This window comes from Falco peregrinus, chromosome 1 (assembly GCF_023634155.1).
Source record: "Falco peregrinus isolate bFalPer1 chromosome 1, bFalPer1.pri, whole genome shotgun sequence".
Lineage (NCBI taxonomy): Eukaryota > Metazoa > Chordata > Aves > Falconiformes > Falconidae > Falco > Falco peregrinus.
The window spans coordinates 539,866-556,424 of record NC_073721.1 but is presented as its reverse complement, the minus strand read 5'-3'; the positions used below and the strand labels follow the sequence as shown (position 1 = coordinate 556,424).

The 16,559-nt window shown below is 46.4% G+C and overlaps 1 long non-coding RNA gene across 2 annotated transcripts; it reads left to right on the top strand.

Annotated features, from left to right (window-relative positions):
* Window positions 1-1,626: 1,626 nt before the first annotated feature.
* On the top strand, window positions 1,627-14,660 carry LOC106112431 (uncharacterized). 2 transcript variants are annotated; one of them, XR_001226670.2, is made up of 3 exons: window positions 1,627-1,713; window positions 3,094-3,260; window positions 14,512-14,660. It is a non-coding gene; the product is annotated as an uncharacterized LOC106112431 (long non-coding RNA). The 2 variants fall into 2 exon arrangements; XR_001226671.2 differs by having other exon boundaries at window positions 14,489-14,660.
* The last annotated feature ends 1,899 nt before the right edge of the window (window positions 14,661-16,559 follow it).

Here is a 16,559-nt window from a genome sequence, read left to right as displayed (position 1 = left end):
ATAAAAGAAAGTTGCGGCATTACAGTGTTGTTTAATACAGTCACAGTGATAACAATCTTATTTGAAGAATTCTTTTCGTAAATTATTTTCTGAGATGGCATTGACTTGCAGCTGAGTGGCCTTTTCTCCCGCATACCTACCTGTCAGGGCTGCCCTTTCTCTTTCTGCATTTACTGGTGCACTGAGCTCAGCCTTTCTTCTCTCCGCTGCTGCTAATTTTGCATACATACTACTCCTTTTATTATGTATTTTTTCTTATTTACAACTGAGCTTGTTCTGTGTTCCATCTTTTACTATAGGATCCATGTTAGCAGTATGTATCAGAGAAATGGCACCATCTTTTTTGCTTTGTACCACACCCTCATGGCATTTGGGGCAGTTTCTAGATCAGGTTTTAGTGCCCTGGTAACAAGAGGGTGACCACCAGTGGGGCTGGGATGAGCACAGACAGGAGGGGCCAGTGGTTTCCATCCTTGCTGGTCATATTCAAGGCCACCAGAGGATGGAAGGAAAAGAAACCCACGGGGCTCTGGAAATAGAGGGCTGGTCAGTCCCCAGGGATGCTGACCAGCACTCGACATCTTTTTCCAAACAGCATCCCTTTGAAACCCTTTCGCCAGGTCTCTTGGAGGAGAGCAAAATGGGGGAAGCTGCTGATGGCTCAGGGCTACCACGCCAGCTCTGACGCTGGCCTCTTGCCCCAGAGCCTTCCCACACCATCCCTCCACATCAGCTGGGGTGCTGACACAGCCCAAAACAGACCCCACAGATAACCACGGGCCTTCCTGTGGGTTGGCTGTGCTGCAGCACTCCAGCCAGCCTCTCAGGCAGGTCCCCAGCCGGCCCTGGGGAAGCCCCAGCTTCAGGGAGCCCCAGTCCGGGGGAGCCCCAGCCATGGAGAGCCAGGCCAGCCTGGCAGCAAAGGGAGCTGCAGCTGGATGTTGCACAGCATTCCCCTTTTGAGGACAAAATACCCACAGCTGCAGAGAGGAGAATACAGATGACCTGAGGGACAGCTGACTAGCTGGACGTTAATTAAAACAATACCAAATCCAGGGAAATTAAATTATCTTTGACTGGTTAATTACATTGCAGAAAGTTCTCCAATGAGAGGAAAAAAGTTCCTGTGGACTTGTGGCACCCACCAGAGCAGGAAGGAGACAGATGTGCATACCAGGCTTTTTCTCAAACTGACGAAAAGCCCAAAGTCTTTTGCAGAGTCCTGTATGAAAACAGCCGGTCGTGATGCCAGTGACACCACAGGGCCATAAGCAGGGTATACCAGGGAGCCCCTCCTTGCCAACACCACCCAAATTGCATGGTGGAATGGGGCTTCCTCTTACCGAGTGCCTTGACTTTCTCCTTAAAGGAAATCTGGTGGAAGGATTTACATATGTCTATGTTAACATAAACAGAGAGTGGAAAAGGAAGTTTATACTAAATGGAAGGAGTAGACAGTTTTCCAAATACACTGTTTGCTGAGCCTTATCTAAACTAACCAGCTGCACTTGGCCATCCATGAAAGGTCTGGGAGAGAGTGCTCTGTGGGCATGTATTCACAGGACGTTGAGGATTTCAGTGTTGCACTTAGATAAAACCGATTGAGATCAGAGTCATAAGGGATTAGATAAATAAACTGCTTTCCTGCTCTAGAGAGAGGCTGGATATTCCAGTCATTTGGATGAAGAGAAAAAAAGCCAGCTGAAAAGGAAGGTTGTATAAGTCCTTTATCCATTTCTGATTTTCTGATCTATATTTAACAAGTAGCAGTGGCATTTCCAGTCTATCAAAAATGCGCTTCCTGGGAGAGGTGATTTTAAGAGCAAATTATTGCAAGTATTGGTTCCTGGTTCCTCAGGTGGGGTTGATCCCTCAGAGAATGGTGGGGAGTGTGGTTCATGAAGCACATTGTGATTGCTGTTTTATGTTCACATTTACATCCGTCAGCAAGACCCTCAAGTGCTGATGTGGAGTCTGGAGCCCCCATTGCAAGAAGGGGCTCCCTCAGGGTCTGCTGCAGTGGGGCAAGGTGTGGGAACTCCCATGCAGTCAACGGGGGCCACAGAGCCCCTCTGGCACAGGCAACAGCTCAAGATCCTCATGAGCCTCCTGTGACCTCGTGGCTTGTGGGTTTCCTCCCTGTTCACTATCATAGTGGTGCTGCAAACACCAAGTCCTCAGACAGCCAGTTATGCAGCTCAGTCGGGGTTAAAAAAATATAATTGTTTATTTCACTTTTTTTAATTTGTTTCTAGGAAATTGAAAGACAATTTTTATCAGAGAAAAATTTGTTTCCATGACCATCAAAGGTTCTGCCAGAAGCAAGTGCCATATCTCTTAGGAAGTGAGGTTCAGCCAATTGCTCTTTTTGGTTTGTTTTTTTTCCAGATCCATTGTACTAGTTTTCTAATCTTTTGACAAATTTCAATGTCATTTGATAGGGACTAAGCGTATTAACCAGAAGCAGGTTTCACCAAGGAGGGGAGGCAGGAGGTCTTTCCTGCCAGGAGGGCCCTGGGTGCGGGGGTGGCAGACGCTACTCCTGTCACACTCAGCCCCAGTCTGCACCTGCCAGCCTGGACACAGTCCTCGGGCCAGGGGAACTGCCTGCTCTAGACCTACTTCTCATTTAGCAGTCTGCAGAAGGTCTTGGGATTAACAAGGTGATAATTTGGACTCCCAAGTATTGCGTCCGAGCTGCAGCCCAATGAGCAGAAAGTGAAGCACCGAACTATTTATGTTCCAGTTCCTACAGCTATTTTTAATACAGCTTCAGAGACTTGCTGTATTATCCTTCCTTTTTAGCATCTGCTTCTTTTCTTAATCTCATTTTCCCTGCCCTTTCTTTATCTTTGGATCAATTTATACCATCCTTTTTATCATGGTCTAATCAGAACACACTTTATGATTTCAGATAAATGTAGTCATGGTAATTTTCCACTCCATTTAGGTCAAGTCAGGATGAAACAATTTTTTTACATCTTATCTAGTAACCATCAGAAATGGCTCCTTGTTAAAATATCTGTTCCCTTGCTTTTTTAACTTTATTAGATTTTAATGTAAAATTTCAGTCTCCTTTTTGGGATTTTTCAGGAAATAGGTTTTGAGCTTCAAGCCAACCTGTAAACTCGATACAGAAAATCAACCACCTTGGAGCAAGGCTCGCTGGGCGCCCATGGATGCAGGCAGAGGCTGGAGGTGTGCGTTGCCAAGACCAGCCATGCAGCAGACATTGTGATAATCTGCACTAATCTGCACAGGTTTGGTACCAGCCCACAACACCCCTTTCTTAGATGGTGGCTTGGGATTTACTTGTTTGGGGGTGCCTGGGAGGATGCTGTAGTGTGTTTGGGAGTGGCGGCAGAGGTCGGTGAGGAATCCCCATGTTCAAGCCCTGTCCCAGCCACATAAACCCCGGGTTTGGTGCTACCAGACTGGTGGTAGGGCTGCAGGCACGTCCTGTGACTGTGCCTGGGGTTTCGCCTGCTTTCTGCAGCTGGCAGAAAACTGCCTTGCTTTTCTGAAGCACTCTGAGCAGGACTCTCTTATCTTCGGGTGACACATACTATCTGAGCTTTAATAATTTCACCCATAATAATATTACGCAGCTTCAAGCAAGCTAGCAGGAAGTTAACAATCTTTTCATTTGATATCACATGATTTCAAAAATATTTATATCCCAAATTGTCATACTTCTCCTCTATTTCATCCTTTCTCTGAGGATGGTATTGGTTCCAGCTTTGAAATGCAAATACCAGTGCCCTCACTTGCAAAGGTTAAGAATACATTTATCATGCTGATCCTGGTTGGTTGGAAAAGGACAGGAGATGGGGACCGAAGCAAGGGCTCTGGCACCGCGCAGGTCCCAGCTCAGTCCCAGCAGGCTTCATAACCCTACTGGCTTATATTGGCGGGTTACATTTAGTTCATATTTTGTTTACATATGAGGGGTTGTTTTGATTGAATATTGTAGCTATTGGCAAAGATATGTAGAAGCCTTCTGAACATGTGTGAAGTGAGGACAAAAGCGTTCAGGATAAAAATTATTACAAAACTTCAGAGTAATTAGCATAGTTAAACATTTTAATTTTAAATCCACAATATGGCTGCTGGCCAGTGTGCTCTGAGGATGGGCAGTGGAGCCCAGGGTACCCTCTGAGGAGGATGTGTTTGGCAGAGTTTGGCATCAAGTCCTTCCATGCCAATGGGTCTTTGGCCAAGGGATAGTTCCTGGCACTGGGAGGACCAGGCAAACCTGTCTGTGTTCCAGTTTGATGGCATGTGCAAGGAAAGGGGAAGGAGGCTCCATTTTCAGCAAGCAGCACTAAGCTACCAGGGCAAGTCTGGAGGATGTATGGTGCATTGCTGCAGGATCCAATAACCGCAGGTGCCGAAGAAAAAGGTCTGCTCTATCTGTGCCAGCCAAGAGTCTGGCTGCAAGCACCCTCTCCCCACACCTGTTGGAAGGATGCTGGCATTCCTTAGGCATAAACCTGTGGTTTTATTTAACTGCACATACAGATTGTTTTCGACCTGTCTCGAAACCCCCTCCCTGCAGCCTGGGCTGGCATGTGCTCTGTGGACTGGCAGCAGTGTCTCCCACCCATCTAAGTACACTGGAGGAGAGCGCAGGAGCTGACTCACTGAAGGTCCTGAGGGCAGTTGCCAGTAGCCAAGACGCCAGCTTAGAGGAGGGCCATTTCTGCTATCCCAACCAGACATGTGAAGCCAGGAGAGGAAAACAGGGAGGGGCAAGAGCTGAAACAAGCATGCCTGTCTAGGAAAGGCACGTGAATATGTAACAGACTGACCTTCACTGACCTTCAGCAGCCAGTACAGCTGCAAAGAGGCGCATTTCACAAAGGTGGGACAGCAGCCAAACACAGATGTGGGCTGAATGCATGAGATGCAGAAATTTTGAGATGGTGTCCAAAGGGCTCATCATATTCAGTCACATCACCTCTCTTCTGTGAAGGATGAAAACATATGTGAACTTCTCTACAATAACATAAAATCTGTCCTTCCCAGTAGTCTGCAGAGTTTAAATTCTGAGGTTTACACTAAGGATATTGCTGCTTAATAATTAAAGGTGGCAGCACAAACTAGTACCAAGAGTGCTAAAATCAAAGGGAAGCAAGGGAAATTACTTGATGCTTTTATTGGACTCTAACAGATGTCAAACCTCAGCATAAAAAGCTTAACCTGTGTAATTTCTACTACAAATTCTACAAAATGAAACAGAAACAGAAAAGACCAGAGTCCTTAGGCATTTATTTCATGTCTCTGAGTTATCTAAGACACCTCAGGACATCTCAGTGCCACAAACCTCTCTTTTCCAGGAGCCACCAGCCATTACACAATGAGGTGACACAATCGTGGCATCAATTCAGCCAGATCCTCAAAGACCATGTAAAGCTGCTTACAATTCACAATGCTACCCTTTTTTTAGTGCTTGTTTTAAAATGCCCTTTGACTTCTGGGTTTTTAGACTGCTTTAAGGTTGTGACTTAAAAGTTTCTTTCCCTGGTGCTGACAGCCAGAGTGCATGGCAGTGCATGCTGTGCCATTAATTACAACACCAACACCTTACATCTTGTAGTAAGACCACAAATGACAAGACAGAAAAACTCCAAGTCAAGTTGTGCCATCGACACCTCAACTGACACTGGATCAATACTAGGATCACAGGGCAATCCGGGTGGGAAGGGACCTCAGGAGACTGGCAACTCAGGCTCCTGCTCCAAGCCAGGTCAGCTGTGGGGTATCTTTATCTGATCAGACCTGGAAGCTGTCAAGGCTGGAAACTGCATAACCCCTCTGAGCTGAGCAGCTCCGCTTGATTGTCCTCATGGGGAACAAGTTTTTCTTTATAAACGCTCTCCCTCCTGCTTGTTTATGCCCATTACCACCTAGCGTGTCCTGCAACACCAGGAGAAGCCTGGCTCAGGTGCTCTGTCTTCACTGCCCCCCCACCCCCATCCTGCCCCACCAGCTCCTGGCTGGTAGCCCCCATGGCCACGGGTGGGACCAGGCAGTGTTCCCATGGTGCAGCCAGCTGCCTTGGGACCCCAGCCCACGGTCGGGGCACGGCCAGCACAGGTGCCAGCACTGCCTTGTTGAGCACTGCCATATGTGTTTGTGGCTTCTGTTTGGTGGGGGTGTAGGTTTTCCATTTTTAAGACATTTGTGACTTATCCAGGCAAGGCAGCTGAGGTATAAGAGGGCTGCTACATCCTGCCCTTGCCAAATTTCATGTGTCCTGCTTTTAAAGAAAGAGAGAATAATGCCACAAGTCCTCAGGGGTTTTAGGTCCTCTTGCCAGAAGAGTGCCACTGATACTTAATGAGGAAATGCCCTGTGCAAACCTTCCCATCAGGTTGTGGTTACTGCAGAAACAGCTCTGTGAAAACACTGCTATATCAAGAACTGCTTTAATAAGTTTTGAGCATTTAGCTGTTTGGTTTGTGCTTTAACACAGACCGGGGAGAGGGAAACTTTGAGGTTTTTTTAAGATTTCATCTAGGTACAAGTTAGGAAGTAAATAGTCTTCAAAGAAATGAAGTGAATGTTATCAAGAGTATGGTGCTCTAATTATAATTACATAACTCATATTTCAATTTGATGGAAATATTAAAAGGATTCCTGGGAGAGTTTTGAACAGTCTAGAAGTCCAACAGCATAAAACCCAATAAACTTTGCCTTCTTTTAGAGGACATTTCCTTAAAGGGCCAGGTTTGACTGCCAGTGCTGCAGTTGTTGCAGAAGTGAAATTTCTTCAAACTCCCTAAAAGATAAACTAACTTTCACACTAGAATTTCCTCCTGTCCATGTGACAGAATAATGATAGTTTTTACTGTTGTCAAGGCTGGAATCCAGAATCCAGAGGACTGTGCGAGTGGATGCAATGCATAAACATTTTCAGTGCATGCCTTATTTGTATAGAATACAAGATGTATTTATAGCCCTTACGAATACAAGATGGATGTGAGTCGAGAGACAACTGTGTCTGGGTAGGCAGGAGCATTTGGTGATCTCCACAGCAGTTTCAGAGGGACTTTGGGGGCAGGAAGGTAATCACGCTTCTCCCCCTTTTAAGTCCTTGAGCTGCTCAGCAGGTCAGGTTTCCACAGGCAGTGCAGAGCTGGGGAGAGCCAATGTCACTCGAGACATAATTTTGTAAAACTGCCTCTCTCTAGATCGGTGCTTGCGTTTGTGGGGCTGGACATGTGCCCCACTTGGTGTGGCTCCATAGCCCATGTACACAACACGTTGCTGCCAAGGACAGGAGGAAAGTGTCCCTGAACTCCTCCACAGGCACTCGAAAGGCTTGTGCCACTGCCTGGTACAGCCCAGAGGCTGCACTTCCTCAGCCCCACGTCAGAGGAGGAGGGAAGGTTGCTCTTTGCACCTCTCTGCCTTTACAGCAGCTGCCATAGGGGCCGGGAAGCAGAGCCCTGGCTGTGGGTGGGCACGGGTGGGACGCACCTGGGGTGTTGCAGGAGGAGTGGGAGTCGTCCAGCGGCTCCATGTGTGCTTGGATGAGGCACCCCGGGGCAGCCTCAGGATGAGGCGAGCAGAGGGAAAGGGAGTTTATCTAGAGCGAGTGGAGAAGGGTGGCTGACTGACCTGTCATGTCAGCACCAGCACAACTTGCGGCTGAGGGTGAGGACGGGTCTCTGGAGCACCCTCCTGCCATGGCCTCGACAGCCCCTGCGCTCCCAGCAGAGCAAACAGATCAGAGATGGCCTGAAACGACCCACGGGCCGGTCAGGAACTGGTGCACTGGGATGGGGGCAGCTTGGCCCTGCACAGCAGCACTGCCACGGCACGGGGAGCTGTGCAGTGCCGTGGTGATGGGGGAGAATTTCTGCTGCTTCTCACAGGAAGCAAATGTTAAAATAATGCCACTCCCTATCTCGCATCCCTGTGTTTATTCAGAAGCCTTAACCAGAAGTTTCCCAGCCTTTCTCCCCTCTGATTTCTAAATGCAGCCTGTAGGAAACACTGTGTGTGCTCCCCAGGGGCCTGGAGGGAGGGAAGGAAGGTTGACGGGTTCCCTGCGTGGAGGGCTCTGGCCACTGTAGCCCAGCAGCAAGGGAGCTGCAGCCCCGCGGGCCCTTGGCTCACTCAGCCCCCTGGGCCCCTTGCCCCCTCAGCCCCCCTGGCCTCTCAGCCCTCAGCCCCTTGGCCTGGCTCCCACACTCTCCTGGGGTCTGAGGCCTGAGGCCTGGCCAGCCTGGCCCGGGCCCTCTCGCCAGCCTTCGCAGACGGGGAGCCACGGCCTGAACAGAGCAAGACAGACAGACTAGTAAAGCTGTTTTGTTCCCACTAGGAAGAAAAAAAATGCCCTTAGTATTTAGGCTGTCATAATCTTTTAGATCAGGTGTTGCCATTTTGCAACTTGGGTATTTTGGGGTTTAAGTGTTTCATACCTGCAGCACATTCTGAAAGAAATTTATTTGGGAATCTTACTTTGCACAAGCGAGGACCAATGGCATTAGTGTTGGATAAGACAAAGAAATCTGAGTAAACACTTTGACTTTCTTCACAAATTTCTTTTTAGTTTTTAGGTTTAATTGAATTTTCTTAGTTTCCAATCATTGGTTTAATGTAACTGCAGCATACTCAGGAGGTTATTCATCTTTATTTCTCCATGCATTCTCAATCTTGACTCAGTCATATACTTCCTACCTGTGAATATAAAGTCAACTAAAAGTCATGTTCTGAGGGTTGTAAGCCTTCCCAGGAAAATTGTATCACAAGCATAATTACATGTTAATAGGTGTTTGTTCTATTATGATAAATTTTAAACTAAATAAGCCTTGGATTAATCATATTGCATAATATAGAGTATTGTTTGGTATTGTATTGAAAACTACAGGATTAACTGAGAACTGATACACATTCCCAAGATGTGCACTTACTTGTAAATGGATAACACCAAATATAAGCACAGATGTAAGCATATTAAAATGTTCCTGTGACATTACTGTTTGTATGAGCTAGTAATCACGGAGCCAGATTTTAGTCCTGACCCTAAACCCCGTTCAGCCAGAGGCTTCCCACAGACACCCTCTAACAGCGTGTTTAAGGCTGTGCTGTGCACAGCACAAGGCACACAGCTTGCAGACACGGTGGAGTGCCCGGTGAATGGCTGTGTGGCAAAGGCTCAAGTGCCGAGGCTGGGGGATCCAGCATGCAGTGGCTGAATTTAAAGAGTTTAAATTTAAAGAAAAGTCAAACTGGCATGAAGCAAGCTCTCCCTAGCAAAATGTTACTATTTGGTAAATGTATTGACCTCATAATAAATGCTTTCTGACTACAAAACAAACACTCGCACAACTTTCTGCAGTTGTGCCAAGCCATCTATACAAATTCTTTTGTTCAAGTTTCCTCTGTTTTCTCTCCCAAGATTTTCCAGGTGTCTTTAGCCTATACTTAGCTCAAAAATGAGGAAAAACGATACTAGAATATTTGTCCCAAGGATGAGTAACTATGAGTGCATGTTGTTACCTGCCTGAGGAACATGACTGCGGTTGCATGGGGCAAGAGGAGCTCCCCTGTGACAGAGGGGACGTGACCCCAGGCTGATGCTCAGGGTGTGAGAGGTGGCTCTTCCACACAGTGGGGATGGCTCAAAGATCAAACCAGAACAAGTTTGCCTTTGTTAAGCAGAAGGTGACGTTCCTCTGGGCACTTGGGAAGATGTTTAGGGGCCTGAGCTGGTCACTGCCCTGGCTGCAGTTACAGCAATAGTTGTGGTGCTGGGGGAGTTTGGAGTGTTGTCAGGACACTGCTGCCTTGTGCCAGGCCCACACACCTTTCCCTGGTGTCACAGCTTTGCTAACCATTGACTGCAACTGCTCCCCAGGCAAGGCACTGGTGGCAGCCTGTGCTGCTCAGATGAAATGGGGCTTCTCCCCTGCACCCTCTTGGGGCACATGGAGCACCTCCCATCCTGATCCTACCAGGACAAGAATGCTAGTAGACATTGTTTAGCATGGAGGGGCAAATTCTGGGAGCTGAAGATCACTTTTGCCTGAGAGTGTGATTTAGATTGACTATTTTTAGCTGGATCTCGTGGGAGTTGAAGAAGGAGAGTGTCTTCCAGGAGATGCAGAATACCACGCTATACTGAGAGCCAAAATAGAAGCAGATGCTTCCAATTACACTTAATTCACCTCAATTATAGAAAAAGTAAAAAAAAAATTATAGTTACACTAAGAATATCTTTTTCTGAAGTTAAAAATATTTGGCACTGAAGACTGTCCGCATTAAAGAGCAGTGACATTTGTGATACCAATTGACTTTGGTGCAGTTTGTGACTCTTCCCAGAGTGCTGCTGCTGCTACCATGGGGAGATGAGTATGCTTTTGGAGGGGGTTTAACTTCACGCACCGTCTTTGGGACAGTTTATCCTGTGTCTGTTTCCTGAGATCAACAAACTCTGTGGTGTATTAGTACATTCAGGAAAAAGTATTTTGTTAGACTTCACATAGGAATATAGTCTGGTGCTAGTCCAAAGACAACACCAGATCACCCTGTCCAGGTAACCAGAGTCTGGGATTAATTTCTGTCTTGCTAGAAATAATAGTAAATCTGAAATCACCACAGGTCATAGCAAACAATAACAGCCTGTAATACACTTGGAGAGTGGAAGATGATTCAGAGAGGCACTGTGCCTATGTTTCACCCAACTGTATTCTTCTTAGAGAGGAAAAGCCCTCCCAGCTTTCTGGTGGTGCCTCTCACACCAGGCTGCAGATCCCGGGGAGGCAGGAGGAGCCAGGGAAAAGGAGCTCACATTTGCACCACTGTGACCAGTTCTTCAGGGAAACAAAGGGCTCGGATGGCACTTTCTCAGTTGCCAAGTCATGAGTCATTATTTCCTTTGGCTTTCCTCTCTGACTAACTGTTTCCTTCAGTTACACTACCCTATTTATCAGCTGGAGACAGACATCAAAGCCCAGGGTTTCCACCCGCTCCTCCTGGGAGAGCAGGCAGCTCCCACTCATGACACAGGGGTGCCCGTGCTCAGCTCCTCACTCTGCTGCAGCTGGGGGCTGCCAGGCACAAGGGGGTCTGCATCTGAGCGCTGTGCCCCAGCAAAGCTCTGCCCCCCAGGGCCCTTTTGGTTCTCCTATGGTCCTGGCCCCACCTCCAGTACCCCCAGACCCCTGGGCCTCCATCCTTGTGCCGCAGTCTGGACAGCCTCTTGACATTTTGTTGGACTTGAGGGGGTGCCAAAGCCATTCAGTCAGTGCTGATTTCCTAATTCAGTGTAACTTTTTCACTTCCAAGCTAAGGACAGCTTTACACTTCCTCTGCTTCTCACCTTTACTCCTGACACTGCTGCACATCTCTGGGACACTGTACATCACCAAACATTTGAAAAACATTAAACTAATTTTTTAAGCCCTTGTTCACTGGTTCACCCACTTGAGTCACTGTCATTGAAAACCTGCAGTGTGTGCAGCTCTGCTCTGACCACTCTCCACTGTGTTTGCTCCCTGCCATGTCCGTGAGATTATGAAGCTGGTTTTATCATGCAGGAACCCAGAATGAATTCCCACCATCTTTCCAGGCTGTCCCCTCATTGCCTTGGTGGTGAGCTGTGGGCACACACTGCCATCATGTATCTTATATGCCTCCATGCCCTGAAATGGTGTATGAGCAGCTGCTGCAGGCAGTTCCACTGTCCCACCTGTGCACTGGGTGTTGTGGGATCCCTGTGTCTCCGGTTTAGACTGCTGCCTTATGTCTCCTTTAGTTTTGGGTGAAGGAGCTGACTGCACTGGCATTTCATATATTTAGTTTTTCATTCCTTGGAGGTTAGCCTTTGATGGGACTGAAACAAACACTACTGTCCCCAAAGACTTCATGTCATTCAAATGCCAGAGGGACTACTATACAAGGGAAAGAGGCACAGTTTGTATCCATAAATCTTCAAAGATTCATACATAAATTTTGTAGTCATTTTCCAAGAAGAATGTGAATGGGTGATCATGCTGAGAAGCTGCAGGATGGCAGAAGTAACTAACAGCCACAGAAGAGACTTCCAAGTGCCTTGTGCCATAATTTCTTCCTGCAAACTAGGGACAGACAGTTTATTATAGCTTTTTGTGGTAAAAGCAGTAATTGCTTCCAGTTCCAACACTCTTTCCCCTCTTCTCTTCTTGTATTTTTTTCCCGTTCTATATTGTCTGATATGGCTGGCATAACACATGATTTACATCTTTGTGACTGATTATGGGCCACAGGGGTTCCTAGGAGGTCACAAGCCAAGAGCGGCTCCTAAGTGGTGATGCTGTAGCCATGCTCCATGCTCATTATACGAACTATCAAAACTTGATGCAAGTCATACATAATCACTGGCAAGAGTTGAAAGCACATAGCTGTAGCATTTATGCGATGTGCAGGAGGACGAAATGGGTCCAGGTTCCTGAAAGCCAAATACCCCATCTCCAGGACCCTGAGAAACCTTGGAATTAAAGGTAGAAAAAAAATCCTGCAACTAAAGAGCTTTTCTCTAAAACATCAACAGTAACCTTTCTAGGATAGGAAACAGAGAAGATACATATTACCCTTGGAGAGAGCACCAAAAGGAGGTCAGGTCCACTTACATACGACTGTGTAAGCTCTATGGGAGAAGGGGAAGGAAAAGTTTGCTTTCAGAAATGGAAAAATATCAATCTCAGCTATTTTTTAATAGCTTTCAGTGTGTCCATCGCTCTGCTGCCTGGGCACCCTTCAGTGACTTAATACACAACCAGTACCTGCTTATTGTGCTTCCCTCCCTATTGCTCTTCTAAAAGGCAAACATTATTTATCAAGGCAGAAAAGCCTTTGAAAATAATGTCTTGGATGAATTAGGTTTCCTCTTTATGCTTGATTTATTGTCCCTAGATAATGTAATGGGAACACGCTCTTGCCAGGCTCTCTCATGTACTCTTAAGTATTGCCAGTGCTTAAAGGGATTGTGTGAACTTTAAAAGCATACCTCCATCTGAAAATTTTGCAGGTAGCATTGCTCCAAAAAGCAAAGGTATCTTTCACTTTGAATGAAATTACCATGAGATTAAAGGGCTGCTTCCCCTTCACTCTTTTGACATCTCTTTGCCTTCCAGAATCGGCCTATGTCTTGTTCCCTGTTGATTAAACAGATCTTTTGCCCAGCCATCATGCACTGGGGGGCGGGGAGGGGTGGGGGGGAAGCGCAAACCATACCATTTTGCAGAGAAACTTGTAGGCTACATTGTTCCTCAAACTGTCTGGGGTTGTTTCTCTTTTAATAACCATTCTTCAAGCTGACAACTGCTCTTAAAAGTAGTTTTGGACTAAAAAGGAGGGAAGACATCCCAGGACTTCATGTTTCTAATTATGCTCCCAGAGAGCCTTCAAATGACTTTCATGAATTTATACCCAAAGCAGCCAATTCTCTTGCTGCTCACACTGTTTTTATTCTGATACAAATCTATTCACTTTAATGGGGCTATTACTGTTTTTAACAGGCTTACATAAGAGGAGAATGAGATGCAGTAGGTGGTCTCTATCTCACTTCTTTTCCTTGGTTTCAAACAGCTCCTGAAGGAAGCAAACCAAATTAATTAAAATGAGGCCAAAAAGTCACACATTGGAAAAAAAGGTGGCAGAAGCCCATCCATTGTTTATTCTTCAGTCCCCGAGATAAGACCAAAACACCATGGGAGCTGAGCTCTCGGGCGTCAAATGGCTCCTGATGGGTCCAAGGTGCAACTCTGTGGTCCCATCGTCAGCAGCCTTTCATCAGTCACCTAAAAAGAGAAACAGGGGATCACTTTGGCCACGCAAGACTGGGAAACCAGCACTCCTGAGTGAAGCCAAGGGAGCGAACTCTATCTTTTTGCATAAAAATTTATTCCTAAATAATTATCTGTATTTACAGTTAAAGGAATTATGTCCTTGTAACAACCTTTCTTCTGAATGCTGTATTTAGAAAAAGGCACTTTGCACTTAACCATGCCCAGATCTTACCCATTACTGTTCTTCTCCATGGTACTCACCATTAACATGGCAAGTACAATTAGACCCTGCTTAAGGCTGATGCCACAGCTGCTAACCCACCACTTAACCTATGAATATGATGTCCTGTAGACCTTTTACATGAAGTGCAGAATATTCTTCTCAGATTAACTTTTGTCTACTAGGCTTCTTGGAAAAAGGAAAAACAGGATCGTGAGAATACTTTTCATCTCGTTATCTATCTTTTGTCAGCTTCTATGGGCAAAAAACCCACAGCTGTTTCTTTAAAATTGGAAACCATTTCAGCTACAAGACGGGCAGTAAGCAATCACATTTCATAAAAGAAATTGAAATACACCTCTGCAACTAAACTCATAGTGAGATGTCTCTTCTGATAGCTTATTGAGAGAGGGAAGGAGTAAGGAAGTATTCACTGAAAATGACCTGCATCTTGCCTTGGAGTTACTCCATGTCTTGTTCTTCACAGTTGCCTGCTTTCATGTCTTACAGCGGAGGGAAGGAAAGAGTGGTGCCTGCCACCCATGCTCCTGCCTGTATCTGTTCCAGTCTCCCCAGCTGAGCTCTAGGAGACATCAGAGTTGGAGTGAGCTAGTCTGCTTCCTGTGTTCTCCTCTGGATACTTTGCAAGCAAGTATTGTGCACAGCTCCTACTTCAGAGGATGAATAAACTTTCAAAAACAATTTACATGGTTTTATATTGGTTAATTTTATTGCTGCTGTAGCATTTGAAGTAGTCTGAGGTGGAAAATCCTTTTGGCAGGGAGCTGCTTTTGCATTTGCACTTCACCAAAAAACTATGTGTAGCATTTATTGCATGGTTTTGGCCAGACCATATTTGTGAATAAGGATGGCATACTTTGTTTCAGGACTTGTCTTACTGACAATGTGATTCCCAATTACCATGCCTGCTTCTAAGGAAAAACTCTATATAAAGTTGCTCCACAGTGGGAGGGACAGAGGAAGAAAAGGTTAACTCTTCAGAGCACTTGAAACTCAGTAAGAGAGGTATTTTCACTTTGGCATGTTCCCTTGTTCTCTATCAACATATCTATATGGAAAGTCTCAATAGGAAGCATACCTGACCTGTACTGTATACCTGATCAGGAGCTGTCATGGGATGGTAATTCTCATCTTTCATACTCCTTGCAAAAATACAAATATATTGCCTAGACATTCAGGTTGGGTTCAGTTCAGCTGCTGAAGGAGCCCAAAAGTCACATTGCAAAGGAATATGCTGCTTGCCGGTACTGCCTCTACAACTGCTGTCATCCTGCAAGGTCCAGGAGGCTTCCCCACTCGGTGGGATGCATGGAGCAGACTGATGTGGCAAAGAAGGAGTTAATTCATGTGCTAATTAAGAAGCCTGCTTTAAGGTACCCAGCTGCAGAGGGTGCCCTGAGGAGACAGGCAGTAGAGATTGCTTAATGTGTGTGGGAGAGAGGGAGAAGGAAAAGGACAAGAAAGCAAAACAAAAGCATAGCAGGCAGGAAAGACAGGGCAGGTGTCCCTGGGTGAGGGTCTCATCAGGCATGTGAAGCAGCAGGGAATAGCTGGATGAACTGGGAGGAGAAGCAAAGCTGGTGACACCTGCTCTACCAGGTGCTTGATGTGCTCCTGGGTGGGTTGAGGACATCCCCAAGTTGAAGTGCTCTTGGTCTGGTTTTCAGTGTACCCAGAAAAACATTCCTGACGTGTGAAGAGGCATGCCTCTGCTCTTCTGCACTAACTGCCCAGGTGCGTGCCCACCTCAGCGCCAACACAGGGCATCTTAGCACTGATGTGGAAGTGGTGTGCCTATGTTAATTTCGATGGAATAGTGTGCACACAGATGTTGAGGAGTAGTGGAAGTGCTCTGGAGTTATGTCTCTGCTCACTTTGCACTGTACTGAGAGCCTTTGCACCTTGTTGAGTCTGGCTTGTGAGCGGGGTCAGCTCATTGGCTTTGAATTTCCTCTTACCAGCCTGCCAGAGGGATGCTTTCATCAGGGTCTGACTACTCAGATGTTGCTTTTAACGTACAAAACTGTGAAGCAAAGGGTGACTTTTCCTTGCTGGCTAAATGATGCTCTTCATTCAAAGTGACAAAAGAAAAGTAGAAGGGAGGTAAAGCAGTGCTAAAATTGGTTAGATAGCTGCGGGCCATGAAAACCTCACAACATACCTGAACAGCAAATTATCACATAGCCCTGAAAAGTGGTGATGCCACCTCACTCCTCCTCATCCTCGCAAGTGTGAGCAAAGATGGAGACAATGTGAGTGTTAGAGACACATAGCAGTGGTGCCAAAGGACAGGTGAGGAACAGGGATTGCAGTCTCCAGCTGGTTGGGTTTGTGCTGCCCACTGTCCCCAGCAGCCCCGATGCCACTGCCCAAGCTCCAGACCTGCCAGGGGATGGGGCAAGTTGCCCAGAGGTTCATTTCTACAGCCTACAGCAGCAAAAGACTCCACAGCTCCCTTAGGCCAAATTAAGTAATTGCAGATCAATTCTGTAGGGTTTTCAACCCTGGCCTGAGTTGATCTGTTTTTCAGTTAAACA